The following is a 15936-nucleotide window of genomic DNA, read 5'->3' as shown; positions in this document are numbered from 1 at the left end:
TTAGCCCCAGACTAGGTGTATTTCTGTATATGAGGCTTTTTGTCCCAAGCAAATACCTTAACTTCTGTGACAATTTTTTAAAGAACTACAAACGCCAAAAGCTTCTTGATAAGTGACCAACTTGTACCTGGATAAACCTTTTTATAACTTCCCCATTCACCCATACTTTCGTTTTTATTGTTTCGAGTAAGTAATACAATTTACAGGTAATTGCTATTATTGTAGTGTTTAGCCATGGACCTTATCCATGGACCTTATAATACATAAGGCCCATGGTTTAGCAATATCAGTTTAATATCATTATGAATTATGAAGTATTAGATATGAAAAGTGGGTGATTATTCGCGCCCCTAGCTTGTGGTAGGTATCGAACACTAGACAGAATGAGGTCATTAAACTTCACCACTCAAATATTTGCTGGGGTAGATGTTCATTTTATCCACGTGTGGGACTGTGTCAGAGTTGAACACGTTAATAATCTTAGAACTGATTCCAGAGAATGACCGACTTTATTAGAAAGAGAGATTCGATCCCAATTACATCGGTGATTTTAAATTTAATTAACCAATAATAGTACTAGGATCTCGACAAGCATCCGGTAAGATATATTCATTATAAGTTCTGTAGACTAGCCTTGAGCGTAGACCACAATCTCTAAGATGGTAGTTGGCACAGACACTACTGATAGTGAAGGTCCTGCAAATACAAAACAGTCTAAGTTAATTACTATATATAAATATGTATAATATTTTTCATTTGCGCGATCTCGGTCTCTAATGATTTAAGCGGTATCAAATGGGCAATAACAGTCGTCTAAATTCTAAACAGGAGGTGTTTATCGATATTGTAGCCCAAACTATTTAACATTTTTCTTAAAATTCTTTCTTTCGCGATAGCTGACGGTCGGTGTGTTTTGTTTTAATTACGTAAAAACGCAATGAAAACATCCGTGACGTAATAACATAACACTCCCTCGCATTTAAGTGACTAGGTTCGAAATAAATTGAATATTATGTTCGATAAATGTCCATACACTCCATTGTCAATTCCGAACATTCGCGTTATTTAATTAAAAGAAAAGTAAAATGAGTGTTTTATTAGATTATGGGCACTATATTTTGTCAATTAGAACAAAGTATTGTGGTGTAGAATTTTTTGTCACTGCAAAGAGACTCTAGTATCCAAAATATATTCATTCGCAGTGATTCGCCCAGGGAATTTAGAGGACTGTTATACTCAGTCGACGCCACTTTTCGACCAATCGGAATTTAAGAAAATTCCATTTTGGGCTACAATTGATGCTAAACAATTCTGCAATCTGATTAAAACACAGATACTATTTCGTTTCGTTTTTTATAGTTCAAAATTTCGTTTTACTTGTTTTCACAACACTAGGATCTGGAAGTGTTCTTATATATAGACGTTCTAGTTGATGGGAGGAATTAGCCAATGAAACGGTCTGTTATAGCGAATTCTTGGCGTAAACCACTAGAAACGCCAACGCTGATTGATAAATCAATGTCTGACGCCATAGGGTCAAAAGTCGCTCGTATGATCCCTGACGCGCCCCCCCCCCCCCTACTACAACTGGTCAGATCTTTATGTAGAAGAGGCCATCAAAGTATATAAAAAAAGAAATGAGATCTGTATCTTGTATGATTTTATCATTGATTGTTACCTTAAAAAGACGACGAAATTGATGTGAGTTCTAAGGTGGTCCAATATACATGCGCTTCTCCTAATAATAACACCAAGTCTACACCCGGCTTACATACGTTGGCCTAGTGGTCCTGGTGACTATTACAATATGTATACAGTGTTTCTTTTACTTTGATGTAGATTCTGATTCCCAATATTAGTGTATTATGCAAATATACCGTTGGGTTGGAGCAAAAATGTCGTAAGTGACATTTTTCATTACCAGACTGTTATAAGCTGAATTTGATTTCACGATAGAACATCAATGTCACATAGGCTATGAGGTCATTAACAGTATGCTGTCATAATCATTATAATAGTTATATTAATTCTTAATATTAAAATGTATTTGGTCGAGCTTATTTATCTTATATTTATTGGGTCAATGTGCGTTTTTGGTTACTTTCTGCACTTACGACAATTTTGCACCAACCATCTAGGCCAAAATTTGTTAATAGATTTTATCTTGTTCATATTTCCCCAAAATATGATATTATAATAGTTATATTAATTCTTAATATTAAAATGTATTTGGTCGAGTCTATTTATCTTTTATTTATTGACTCCAATGTGAGTTTTGGGTTACTTCCTGCACTTACAACAATTTTGCACCAAACATCTAGGCCGAAATTTGTTGGAGCAAAAATGTCGTAAGTGAATTTTGGCTATGAGCCAAAAATTTATACAAGGGCCAGACAACACTCAAGCACTCGAAATGTATTATAAATCAGAGATATGAATCTCATTAGTAAATAAATAATGACAAGAAATAGTCATTTTCATTTAAATCTTTAAATGCAATTTTCTCCATTTTTTCAAAATGTCACTTACGACATTCTTGCTCCAAGCCAACAGTACAGTATGCATGTTTATGGTCTTAAAATGGTTATAAAAATGAAAGGTAAACAGAAATAAAGCAACACTTACATGCATAGTGCCTTCGTGTAATCCTTGGAAAAATCGGGTGCATCAGTTGAATTCTTTAATACTTCTTTTAATGCACATGCTTTGACATCATCCATATGGCTTTGTATACAATCGGGTTTTAATTCTGTAATGTTGATTTATCCATGGTTAAATTAAATATGACATAGCATTATCATGGTTAAAATAACCATCAGACAACAAGTTAATGGTTTAAATGACCATCACATCGTATTATAATGGTTAAAATCATCATCACGTCGTATTGTAATGCTTAATTACGTTCCCAAACATACCCCAATTCAGTATATAGTATTATCATGGTTAAAAGTTTAATAAAGTTATATTGCATTATATACAGATATTAATGGCCATTTTTCATATCGCGAAAATGTTTACATGAATAATGGAAAATGCTCTGATACAATATTTATTTATCTATCAAGCCCTATTTATACCGACTCGCTAGTGTAAAAATTCAACATAAAGAGCAAATCTCTGGTTTATGCCTGCAGCCCTACTCTCAAAAATAGAACAAAGACTTACATCTATATTCATGTGCAAAGGCCCCTCGGTTGTATCTGCGAATTGGACAGCCGGCTAAAGAAAGCAGTGAATGAACTGGTCGATACTAGACAGCCCAGGCATTCTTTATATAAACCAGCGGTTGCCAGGCAAGATACGCCCACATTTTGCAAGAGATGGATAGGGAACATGCTAAAAAAGACGATTTTTCGTACAATTAGGGTCCATAATCCAGGAAGTTATGGTATGAAATGCGAGAATATCGAAATGGACTGAGATATTTGGGATATAAAGATATATTTTAAGTTTCATCAAAATCGGATAAAATTGTGACTTCTAGAGTCCACAACCTTGGTATTACATACTTTTATACTATTTTTGGTCCCATTTTCATGAAACTCGAGCTCATCGGCCATTAGGGTGTAACGGCGATACATTTAAACGCTTTTAAAAAACGAATAAAAATTGTGACCTCTAGAGGGACCACAGGCTTTAATTCAGGAAGTTACGATCGGATATGCGCAAATATCGAAAGGAACCAAGATCATTGGGTTATAAACATGTATTTCAAGTTTCATCAAAATCTGTTGAACAATTGTGACCTCTAGAGTGTTCACAAGCTAAACGCGTGCTTTTCCGTACAATCAGGGGCCATAACACATGAAGTTTCGATCCGATACATACCAATATAAACAGGAACCGAGATCTGTTGGAGATGAACCTATATTCCAAGTTTCGACAAAATCGGATAGGAATTGTGACCTGTAGCGTGTCAACCAACAAATTGTGGACGGACGGACGTCTAGACGGACAGGGGGCGGCGACAATATACGTCCACATGAAAATGTGGGCGTATAAAAACTGTATGTCGTTAAACTTTAAAGAATCTAACACATTTTGAAAGTTTGTATCAGAACTGTTTACACTTGAGAGAAAAGGGCTGGCATGTTTAAAATCTTATTTTATTTGTTATCCAACTTTTGTTCAACATGTTGAGCTCATCGGAGGAAAAGGTTACCCCACATATATTATTATGCCTGGCGGGTATAATTAAAGTATTAGATTTGATCGATAGACCCTAACTGAAGCGAGATCGGGTTGCGTGTAATAGCCGGTCCTGGATAATCTGCACCTACCTGTTAAATGACTACACAGATAATTGATAGATTTGGTGTACTCCGTAGAAGTTGGGACTAGAAGGGCCACTTCCTTGGGAGCACAGGATCTGCTGATATTAGAAGCACACAAACCTGACCGAATAAAAGCTGCTGAATCACTGTAACAGAGAACAGATTCAACTTTTTACCTGTAATATTATTATCTGTCTGTCCGTCATTCAGTCGGTCGGTCACACCTATAGGACACAATAACACGTGGGCGTCCATTAGATGAGGGTGGTGGTGGGCATTTGCGAGTACACATGGGTGTCTCGTACATGAATTTATGGGTTTATTTTTCAAATTCATATGTCCATTGGCGACGACCATGATACAGTATAAGAACTTTACAAAAGCAAAAGATACATTTCAAAGACACCATGTTATGTGATGACTCAATCTGATAAAATCAGATGTCAATTTCATTTTATTTCTGATGGTTTACTACAAAGACATCTGACATATTTATTTGAGATCGCCAGTCACATCATGTGAACCAATTAACCAACCAAATTATAAGTAGTGATTGTATGGCGGTCATGGTACACAAGAATGCGGTACCTGATGAACACTGGTCAAGTTGTGCAATGAATTTGATAAAAAACAACCTGTTAGTTTGTCTCTGAGTCAGCCAATGTGAAATTATGTCCATGCAGCGTTTCTAGGGAGTGGGTGATCGAGAGTGATCGAGAGAGAGAGAGAGAGAGAGAGAGAGATAAAGAGAGAGAGAAAGAGAGAGAGGGGGTTTAACGATCACTCAGCACAAACTAGGTCATTTGGGGACTAACATATTGTTCAATTTTATTTCAATAATTCGCCTACGCGTAGGTGTCTTTAAACAGTGGGAGGAAACGCGAGGATCAGCAGAAAACCCACGAGATTGGACAGGCGACCCTACTCCTTGTCACGTAAAAATCGGGGAATTGAAACCACGCTAGTTGATTCAATGACAGACTTTATGATATAACGCGCACGCGCTAACCATTAGGCCATCCACCACCCAGTCCCGATAGCACACCGTTTGACAGAGCATGTCAGTGATAGAAAGTTGATAAGATTATAGAAAAGTGCAAGTTTCCACGAAAACAAAGGGGAAAAAACCCCAACGATATTATAATCCATTTTAATTATATTGCGCAATGGTTATGAATTTCTTATCATTTACGGCCTATCAAAAGATAAGCTTTATAAAGTACTCAGAATGGGGTCGTCATTACGATAAAATAAGTAATTTATTGGGAACAGGGTGTGCCATTGCATAAAATTGGGACTCCGAGTTCGATCTGCGTAGTGGTCGTATTTCAATTTCATTTCGTGAGAACCTACTTGCACACGGCACCTGTATCTAATACTACGTCCTTCAGCTGTTCAGTGGCTAAAGGTATAGCATAATCAATGCCTTCATCGTCGAAACATCTCTGGAGAGCTGCATGTTGTGTATATTGGTTATCGCAAACATCGGCGTTCACGAAAACAACTGACAATATGCCTGAAATACACAACATATGTTAGCAGTGACATTCTCGAAAACACCTATATAGACACACATTCTGTACACAAGCCATTAAGAATCTAAGTTTTGCAAACATTGTACATCATCCTATTATGTTTTCTGATTACTGACAACAATCGTCTTCCGCAGCCTTAGTAAATATAAATAAGGGCTTGTCAGGCCTTAGCAAATATAGATATGGGCGTGTCAGGCCTTATTAAACATACATATGGGGTTGTCGGCCCCCTCACCCGGCCTATATCACGGACAAGGAGGAGCCAACCTGGAATATACCGGAGAGCTGTATCGGTTAACAACGTTAACGAACCTTGAACCTTCTGATCAGTGAGCCCGCGCCTTATTCACTGAATTAAACAAAACCTTACTGGTAACATAGATCAGAAATGACACCTACCGGTAAGGGCCCATAATACTTGGAGATTCATCGTAAAGTTGAAACAGTTCACACTAAACTAACAATAAACTACGTGTCTCCTGTTTTTATCTTCAGATCTAGAGGGATAAGATATACATGTACACTAAGGTCACTTATGTGTCATGAAGTGCTACAGTTTATCGATAACAGTTAAGTAAAAATAAATGTAGAGATTTATAGCCCCTTTTCTGGAATATTCCCCACATACAAATATATAAAATAAAATATAAAAAAAGTTATATTGTTTATCTCGCCCTCACAGGCAATAGTGAAAAATAACACGTGCATTTTATTTTTGCTAATTGCATGGTTGGAATGAGAATATTTGCTGTTAATAGGTACTAGAAAATATCAACTTGGTTTTGTAATGTGGTATAGTTGGTAAATAAGATAATTGCCATGTCATAGGGTTTTGGGTAAACTCTTTGACCTTTTGATCCCTAGTGACGTCACTATCAATCTAATTTGCATAACTGATATATCCCACTAAATGGCGAACAGATTAGTGTATATCGTCTTTTTTTAAGTACACTTCAAGATATTGCAAACAGATCACTTTGTCATATATAGTCTCAGGTCAAAATATAGTGTTCCATATATCCAATTTTATATTTGACCTACATAAAAACATGGGGTTGGGTTACAGTTGGGAGTGCCATGCATAGTGAGAATGAGAATATTTCCTGTTGATATGGATTGCCCTCTAAAATAGACCCTCGTCTAATAGAAAATATCAACTTGATTTAATAAGGGTGTGCATGTGCACCTATCTTTTCTGTAATGGGAGACTCTTAAACAACCCTTTATTCACGTCCTAAGCAACTATCTTAGCCTCTGTGATATGTTTTTAAAGAACTACAAACGTCCAAATATCCTGGACAAACCTGTTTATAACACCCCACCCACCCATACTTTCCATTTTTATTTGCAGTAAGTAATACAATTTACAGATAACTTTACTGCTGTTATTGCACTGTTGAGCGATATCTGCTTTATATCATTATGAATTATGAAGTATTGGATATCGTGTACCAAATGCGTTTCAGCACCATTTGTAAAAAGGGACTCGAAGAACGAGGCTAGACATATTCCACAAGTCATGTCAAACAGTGACTTCATATTCTTATCTGGAGAGCATGCGCAATAAATACTATCGGTGTAGACTGGAATAACCAGGCACTAGGGATTGCCATAAGATTGAGACTTCTGGCGTATTTCGCCGAACATAACTGATCAGAAATTACAGTAAAACCAGAAACGATTTAAAATAAATCAATTTATATACATTCATATTACATTATTATCTGCCTTGCGACCCATTTGAGTCAATTTCTAGGTCCCAAATATTAGCGATTTAGCTCCTTTAAAATAACTATAACATCGTATTATAATAGTTATAATAACATATCTACTTTTTTAAAAAGATATACGAGGTATCAGATACAATATAAACATATAATAAAATACAATAAATAAATATAATATACAAATATATATAATTGTTTGGTCATATTGTTATTGAGAAATACCTAAAATGTACATTTCGTTTGTGGTTGGTAAGTGAAAGATACAAACAAAAAAATGAATTTAATAATGTGTGACTATATAACGCTTATTGTAAAACGCCGTTCTACCATATAAATAAACCTATGCAAATTAAACATTGTTATATAATTATATTTAAAGAGAACAGATCGTATTCATTACGTTTTTTGTCGGTAAATGAACGGTATGAGTCAAAATCATTCATTTGTTAGATTTTTTTCTGCAAGCATACAAGTGTGGACATGTAATAATATGGTGGATTCATCGTCTATTTCTTTGAAATTACATGATCTATAAATTCTATTTACACGCTCTATTTCCTCGAAACGGTCTGTATCTACATTCAAGTTGTGGGAAGATAAACGCATTCTACATATAAATCTTTGATAGTTATATATATAGGTTTTCTTAAATAATACCGAAGATCAAAATGAGAAATAATATGCTGATATAGTATAGCTTTACCTGATTGAAAAATATTTTCAGTACACTTTTGTTTAAAGATGTCCAGAATTCTATTTTTGATAATAGGAAGATATGATTTATTATAATGACAACGTTCCCAAATATACTCCAATTCAGCATATAGTACACAATAATATTATCATGTTTAAAATAACCAGCACATAGTATTATAATATTATCATGTTAAAATAACCAGCACACCGTATTATTGTATTATCATGGTTAAAATAACCAGCACATAATATTATAGTATTATCATGGTTAAAATAACCAGCACATAGTATTATAGTATTATCATGGTTAAAATAACCAGCACATCGCATTAGTGTATTTTCATGGTTAAGTTTAATAAAATTATATTGCATTATATACAGATATTAATAAATGTAAATGAATGACGGAAAATCCTCTGATACAATATTTCTTTATCTATCCAGTAGACGTGGTACAAGGGTTAATCAGCGAACTGGATGTATGAGATGTGTTGTTGACGTTTGGGAAAGTCTGACGAGGGGAAATGTGTAGGGAGTGAAGTGCTGTAAAGGGATAGTTAGATGTATTATGAATGGTTAGAGTGGCTGTGGTGTTACGGTGAAATACTATGCCGCCACCGTAACACCACAGCTTTATGATTTGTTAGACAGGAGTGATGTAATGGGTGTCAACAACTGGGTATGCTGGTAGCGTCGCAACGTAGCCGTGAAATATATATTGTGGGGGGGGGGGGGAAGGGCGGAAACGGAAAAATATACAATGTTGACAGTATGTGCCAGGCATGAGGCTGCGCAGACCGAGCGGCAGCTCGATAGGGAGTGTGTGGGAGGGTCACCCTCATAAATTTTTTTTTTTTTAAATTTCAGTTTTCTGTAAGCAGTGAAAACACTATTTTGGCATTGTTTGCGGGGTTAAACCTAAAAATCACATTAATACACCTATTGCACGATATTGTGAAACTAGCTGACGAAGACAGCTCGGGCGGCGATTGTTCGACTCGGGGCTGCTCTGTCAGTATCTAACAAACGCATTTAGTTCGCGTACAACTTTTAAAAACCGAATGTCAGTATGGTATTTCTCACATAATTGGTTATCGCAAAAACAGAGTAAACTGAAAGCGAGTAATCTCGACTCAAACCTATAGTCTATAGCCTACTTACTACACTCGTCACTAGGCTTCCTATATTATTGTTTGTGGACGGTTTACTACTCAGTGATAAGCCTGCGCCACAAAAAGAGGTCTCGCCTTTTATTATTAGTATAATGACTTCCTCATGTGCGGCAGGTTAGTTTGCTTCTAAAAACACTGTTTTCCGTTCCAAAAAATACAAAAGTAATTTTCTACCAGATGACCATGGTTCGTTTCACCGAGACTAGATAATTTCTCTCGGTGTAAGGATATAGCTATGGATAAGTTCATACAAGGTCAATAAATCCGCGGTCACTTCGGGTCACACTGTTGAGAAAATAAACCGATGGGTTTGTTTAGTAGCAAATCGAGCGTGAATCAACTGAGTTTGTACTGAAAAATTTTTGAGTGATATGTATGAACTGTCTTCACACATTCGGTTTATAATTAGCGATACACAGGTACAGTGGCAAGTGTTGTACTTCACAGACTGTTTACCTCCGAACTACCTCCGCACGAAATCCCCGATTTGGGTACTTGTTAAAAGAAAAAGAAATAGTACCTGTGCGCATGCCAGTAAAAAAAACCTAAGAGTTCGCGCATAAAAATGCCCGAACGTACCAGGCGCCAGGTCATCTAGTAGACGTGGTACAAGGGTTAATCAGCGAACTGGATGTATGAGATGTGTTGTTGACGTTTGGGAAAGTAGGACGAGGGGAAATGTGTAGGGAGTGAAGTGCTGTAAAGGGATAGTTAGATGTATTATGAATGGTTAGAGTGGCTGTGGTGTTACGGTGAAATACTATGCCGCCACCGTAACACCACAGCTTTATGATTTGTTAGACAGGAGTGATGTAATGGGTGTCAACAACTGGGTATGCTGGTACCGTCGCAACGTAGCCGTGAAATATATATTGTGGGGGGGGGGAAGGGCGGAAACGGAAAAATATACAATGTTGACAGTATGTGCCAGGGACGCTAAAACTAAACAGTTTATTCAGATACAATCTTCAGTCTGAGAGTTATTCCGTATCCCAGAGGTTTAAACGAACCCCTATTCCTTTCTAAATACCGGTCAAATATGCCAAGGCGGCGATATTATTCTTAGAATCCCATTTATCATGACATTGTGTTTGCTTTAAGAACTTTTTGGTTTGGGCATCATACATCACTGTCATTTTCCTCTGAAAGTATCTTTAACTAGACATTTGTCTTTAACTGCTTTATCTCTTTTGGCTCAGCAAAGGGAAAGTAAATCACAAGATCATTTTGATCGTTTAATTTATAATCATCCTATTATCAGCCGGGCGCGGTTGCAGAAACTTGGAACAAGTTGGTCCAGTTTTTGAGCAACATCCAATGGAGTAGGTTATATTTATCCAACACCATAAGTAACGTTGATCTAATATTCAAAGTTTGGGTAGTTCATGGGTTTTTTTTCCTCAAACGTTAATTACAATGACATCAAGATTTGAACATCGATCATACTATTTTAGTTTCGGTGTGTGAATACTGCTCTGAGATTTGCCAAGATACACATTAAAATTTACCCGACATATATATAATATGGTAATTTCACCTCAATCAAACGTCAGTTGCTTTAATTAGTGAGTTCATTCCAATAGAAATGCCGTTCGTTCATTATGTAAGGGCGTGTCAAATTGATTTGACGAATTTTCATGACGTCAGAGCATTGCATTTGTTTTGTTTGTTTGTTTTTTTTAAAAAAGTACAACCGAGTTTAGGGTGCATCGCTAGAGCAAAGCTCTATTAAATCTGTCTTGTGTACGAAAAGATAATCATGGTTTCTTTTGTGGCTCTATTAACAGATGATTAATACGATGATTTAGTTTCGCATTTCTTCCTCACAATACACTTACTTTACGTTTCAGGTGCTATATTTTCAGAATAAACACATGCACATGTTCAACTGCATAACAACGTCACATTACTCTCTACTATGTTAATTACAAAATCATATTTTCTCGGTGATCTCACGAACAGTCACCTTGACGAGCTATCGCTCGAAATCCTCATGGTGTTGAAGGCGAATCATAACCTAGATGTCCCGGGTTCGAATCCTAGGGTGGGCCGAGAAGAGTCTTTGTGCTTTTTCAAGCCCGCTTCCCACTTCAGAGGTTTCACCTGCGAATATGACAAGGAGAGTTTACAACCCATGCCTTCTTTACGTGGACCAAATGTGACGTTATAAGTTACATGTGTTCGGACTATTATTACATGTGCCTTCGGTGTCACTTGTCATCATTTTGTCACCAAATCACCGAATTCTCTTTAACAGTGAAGAGACCACATCCATTCGCGTCCACTCTTGGAATGTCGCTCGTCCAGCTACCCTACTGAAATACATATATATATTAATAATTAAGAGGACGGCGACTAGTCTGTAGTCTCTGTGGCGTAGTAGGATACTGGAATTATAATAGTCTCCGAATTTCCACAAGTGTACCCTCTCTATACTTGTTTTATGAGGTCAGTGTATACAAATATTTAAAAAACAATATTGGAAAATGTATGAGATTGAAACATCAAATATTATTGACAATTTCCAGATCAAATGTATAAAAGTGAAAGAAAATACGGGCTCCTCGCGAATTGTGAAAGTCGTTGACAAACGCAATGTTAAAGCCTCGCTTTTGCCATACACAAAACTTGTGGTGAGTATTCAAAATGTCAGTAACTTGTATTTACGCTACCATTTAAATCAGACAGACGAAAAACATTGAACTCTTAATACTGTATTTCATACAAATGTTGCTGGCCGTCATCACACCTATAGCTTTAATAGTTTTTCTTTCTTTTTTTTTCATAAAATGCTCAAATAGAATAATTTGAACCCGAGGAAAAATACCAAACAAACACCGATGTTTGAAATGAAATTCCAGTGGCCATTTCTCTTAAAATCTAATCTTATAATATGCGTGGGTGTGAGGTTTTATGCGATAAAGTGAAGTTATAATATTATAGACATGTGATTCTTTTTAACTTTTCTCACAATCGGATTATTGTAAAACCATGTTACGTGTGTTGTGTTTCAATGGTGGGTAAGCACTTGACAATTGACCAACTGGATCACTATACAAGGTGTCCGCTGCGTAGATTTGTCTGGATAAACAAACCGAAAGTTGAGCATTGATTGGTATATAGCTAAAGAAAATAAGCTAAATTTCGGAGATTCTTTTTGTTTTTGTTTTATCCTTTTATTGATTGAATAAAATAAACCCATTAAGACATATGGTGAATATCATAGGGGTAGACACAGGCGTCTTTGCAAACATACCAAATTCATTTGCTTCTTTCATAAATATCCTAAATTGATAACACCGATATCGTTCACGGTTTACATAATACTAAGTACTACGGGTTATGATAATCTGATCAGATCAAGTACACCTATTACGACCTTATTCTGTTATCTGTATCTAAGTAATGTGAACAATGGACGAGACCCAGTAAAGAAGGTTGTTCCGTGCGCCGTAAAGACCGAACAAGGGCTATCCCAACTTAATATCAGCCCATAAACTATCGAGAGTTTTAAAACCCAGTTGTGACGCTTGTCAGGAGTTGGGTGTGCAGGGGTGATAAGAAATTTATGTCTAGTTGTTTGAATTGGATGAAAAAACGGTGTCCGGTATTGCTCGATAAAGATCCTCTTGCAGTTGGAATACGAAGAAGAGTAGGTGGGAATTCCACCGTCTGGTAAAAATTTACCTACTCGCAGTGTAAAACAACAATATCCCCATAGTCTCAAAATGCCAAATCAATTCTATTCTATAACATTCTAGTAATTCAATGAATAACAAGTTGCAAATCCACGACCAGACTGCATGATGAGAAGGGCTGATTATTCTACCATTAAATATATTTCAGGTTAATGGAAGCCTAACGATATTAGTCTGATATAACTATCAACAAACTATACACACCCACTTCATGATCAAATTATGTAACGGAAATGTGGATCATATCTTTATAAAAAAAAACACGGTAGGTTATTATAACCCAGTGTATGTCAGCTAATGTAATCTTTTAATATCAGTAAAATTATATTATTAACTGTCAGTGTTTAATTATTGATATGGCCAATCTAATTGAACAACGTTATCGTTGTTGATAACCCCAAACCTCCACGCAATTAACCACTTAACAAAATGAGATTTATTTCCAAAAAATTACAGTAATCCATTCAAACTTGAATCTATCGACAATACGCCATATTTGACTAATTATGATACATCGTTCAAATATATAATGATCTGGTTTATATATTTTAAAATCTTAGAATATTGAGAATGATTTTTTTATTATTTTGATTTTTTGTGCACATTAAAGCTCATCTTATGCTGACAGCCTTCGCACTTAATCGTTTTGAGGAACAATAATCTGGCTTAAAAGGCAAATATAGACTTCAGTCCATGCACAATATAAAAACCTGTAAGCTATGGTCATTTAAAATTCTGTAACTTTCTATATGTTAGTCCCCCCCATTATCCCTCTCTTTCTCTGTCTAAAGAATATATTTCAGTCAAATATCACATCTGTTGATCTAATGATCTATCTAAAGAATACATTTGAGTCAAATATTAAAACATGAATAATAACTAAGATTGTTGCTTTAATCGTCTTAAAGGGGCATTAGGTAAGATTAGACAAAGAGCTGACAGTTCTGGCTATAATAGTTAAAAAGTAGATAATAATGAAAACATAATATGCTGAAAATTCAGTCAAATTACTTCACTCTGAACCGAGATATTAGCGATTCAATTTTAGGCTAGCCTCGATCGCCATTACTAACGTTGGTGCGATAATGAACACAGTCTCGATTATCCAATTTTACGTTAAATTATCCATCACAAAATGTATTAAAATCCACTAAATATTGAAAGCTAACGATGGCATCGAGAGTTGATCATGGCTAAGTTAATTAATGTCTAATTAACAATTTAGATAATATTTCAGGCCTAAAGAAAGACCTACACAGGGCATATTTAGCGCTTGCATAATACATGTTTAATTACTGTCTAAAGAATATTTTTCTGTCCCTATCTTTGTTAAATTCAAATAAAAGGAAATGTTTATTGACCTTCTGGTGCATCGCATCCTCGGTTACCCAGTGTACTCATTCCGTTCTACTCCACTATACCCTGGGTTAATCTATTGGGGAGACACGTTTTCAAGTTATCCGCCCTTGATGATTGAGCTTTTTTTATCGACCAATCCCATAAATTGTTATTTGAAAAGGAAGTTGGAAAAGGTAAGTAGCTCTCATCGGACAATGTTAGGAGTTGGCCTATTCTAAATGCGTAATTATTAACAACCAATTTATTACTCTGTTAATGAAGACCAGACGTTCATATAATAATGTAGGGTCATTAGTTTTATTTAGAATCGTTCGTTCGTTCCAGGAATTTTATGTCCACGTGATATCGCAGACAAGATATTGAAAATCAAATTGCCATGTATAAGTTCAATAATAATAAACATAACAGAATGACATATTTCAGACAAAGAACGAATAGTAATAATAATAACAAAAGTCAAACACATAGATGTTATACATATTTGAAATCAACAACACATACTACACATTTTGATAATACAATTAAATATAAATAAATTATAAATATATACATTATTTACATAAATCATTCAGTAAATGGACATGAATATGTTTATCTACCCTTATAAAAACGAAGGCGAAACGATTGGTTTGTAAACTGTTTTCTGATTGGTTCGTAGACTGTAGCTACATTCTAGGCCAGGGCAGATAATTTGAAATCGTGGAAACCCTATGGATAAACCCAGGGTATAGTGGAGTAGAACGGAATGAGTACACTGGGTAACCGAGGATGGGTGCATCGCAGCTTTAAAAAAATAATACAATCTGTGCTGATATATGTATCATTCTAGAAGACGTTTAAATGTGAAATAAAGTGTTATAGTGGTATATAATTATGCCAACATACTCTTAAAATCAGATGACTGTATATCCAGTAGACGTGGTACAAGGGTTAATCAGCGAACTGGATGTATGAGATGTGTTGTTGACGTTTGGGAAAGTAGGACGAGGGGAAATGTGTAGGGAGTGAAGTGCTGTAAAGGGATAGTTAGATGTATTATGAATGGTTAGAGTGGCTGTGGTGTTACGGTGAAATACTATGCCGCCACCGTAACACCACAGCTTAATGATTTGTTAGACAGGAGTGATGTAATGGGTGTCAACAACTGGGTATGCTGGTACCGTCGCAACGTAGCCGTGAAATATATATTGTGGGGGGGAAGGGCGGAAACGTAAAAATATACAATGTTGACAGTATGTGCCAGGCATGAGGCTGCGCAGACCGAGCGGCAGCTCGATAGGGAGTGTGTGGGAGGGTCACCCTCATAAAAAAATCTTTTTTTAAATTTCAGTTTTCTGTAAGCAGTGAAAACACTATTTTGGCATTGTTTGCGGGGTTAAACCTAAAAATCACATTAATACACCTATTGCACGATATTGTGAAACTAGCTGACGAAGACAGCTCGGGCGGCGATTGTTCGACTCGGGGCTGCT

The 15936-nt window shown here is 36.0% G+C and overlaps 1 long non-coding RNA gene across 1 annotated transcript; it reads right to left on the bottom strand.

Annotated features, from left to right (window-relative positions):
* Positions 1-507: 507 nt before the first annotated feature.
* LOC126829800 (uncharacterized) lies at positions 508-6329 on the bottom strand. Its single transcript, XR_007683529.1, has 5 exons — positions 6212-6329; positions 5631-5793; positions 4284-4423; positions 2626-2749; positions 508-696 (listed from the first exon to the last, which is right to left on the bottom strand). It is a non-coding gene; the product is annotated as an uncharacterized LOC126829800 (long non-coding RNA).
* Between the last annotated feature and the right edge of the window lie 9607 nt (positions 6330-15936).

This window comes from Patella vulgata, chromosome 8 (genome assembly GCF_932274485.2).
Source record: "Patella vulgata chromosome 8, xgPatVulg1.2, whole genome shotgun sequence".
NCBI lineage: Eukaryota > Metazoa > Mollusca > Gastropoda > Patellidae > Patella > Patella vulgata.
The sequence above is the reverse complement of the archived record's forward strand: the minus strand, read 5'-3'. Positions and strand labels throughout refer to the sequence as shown.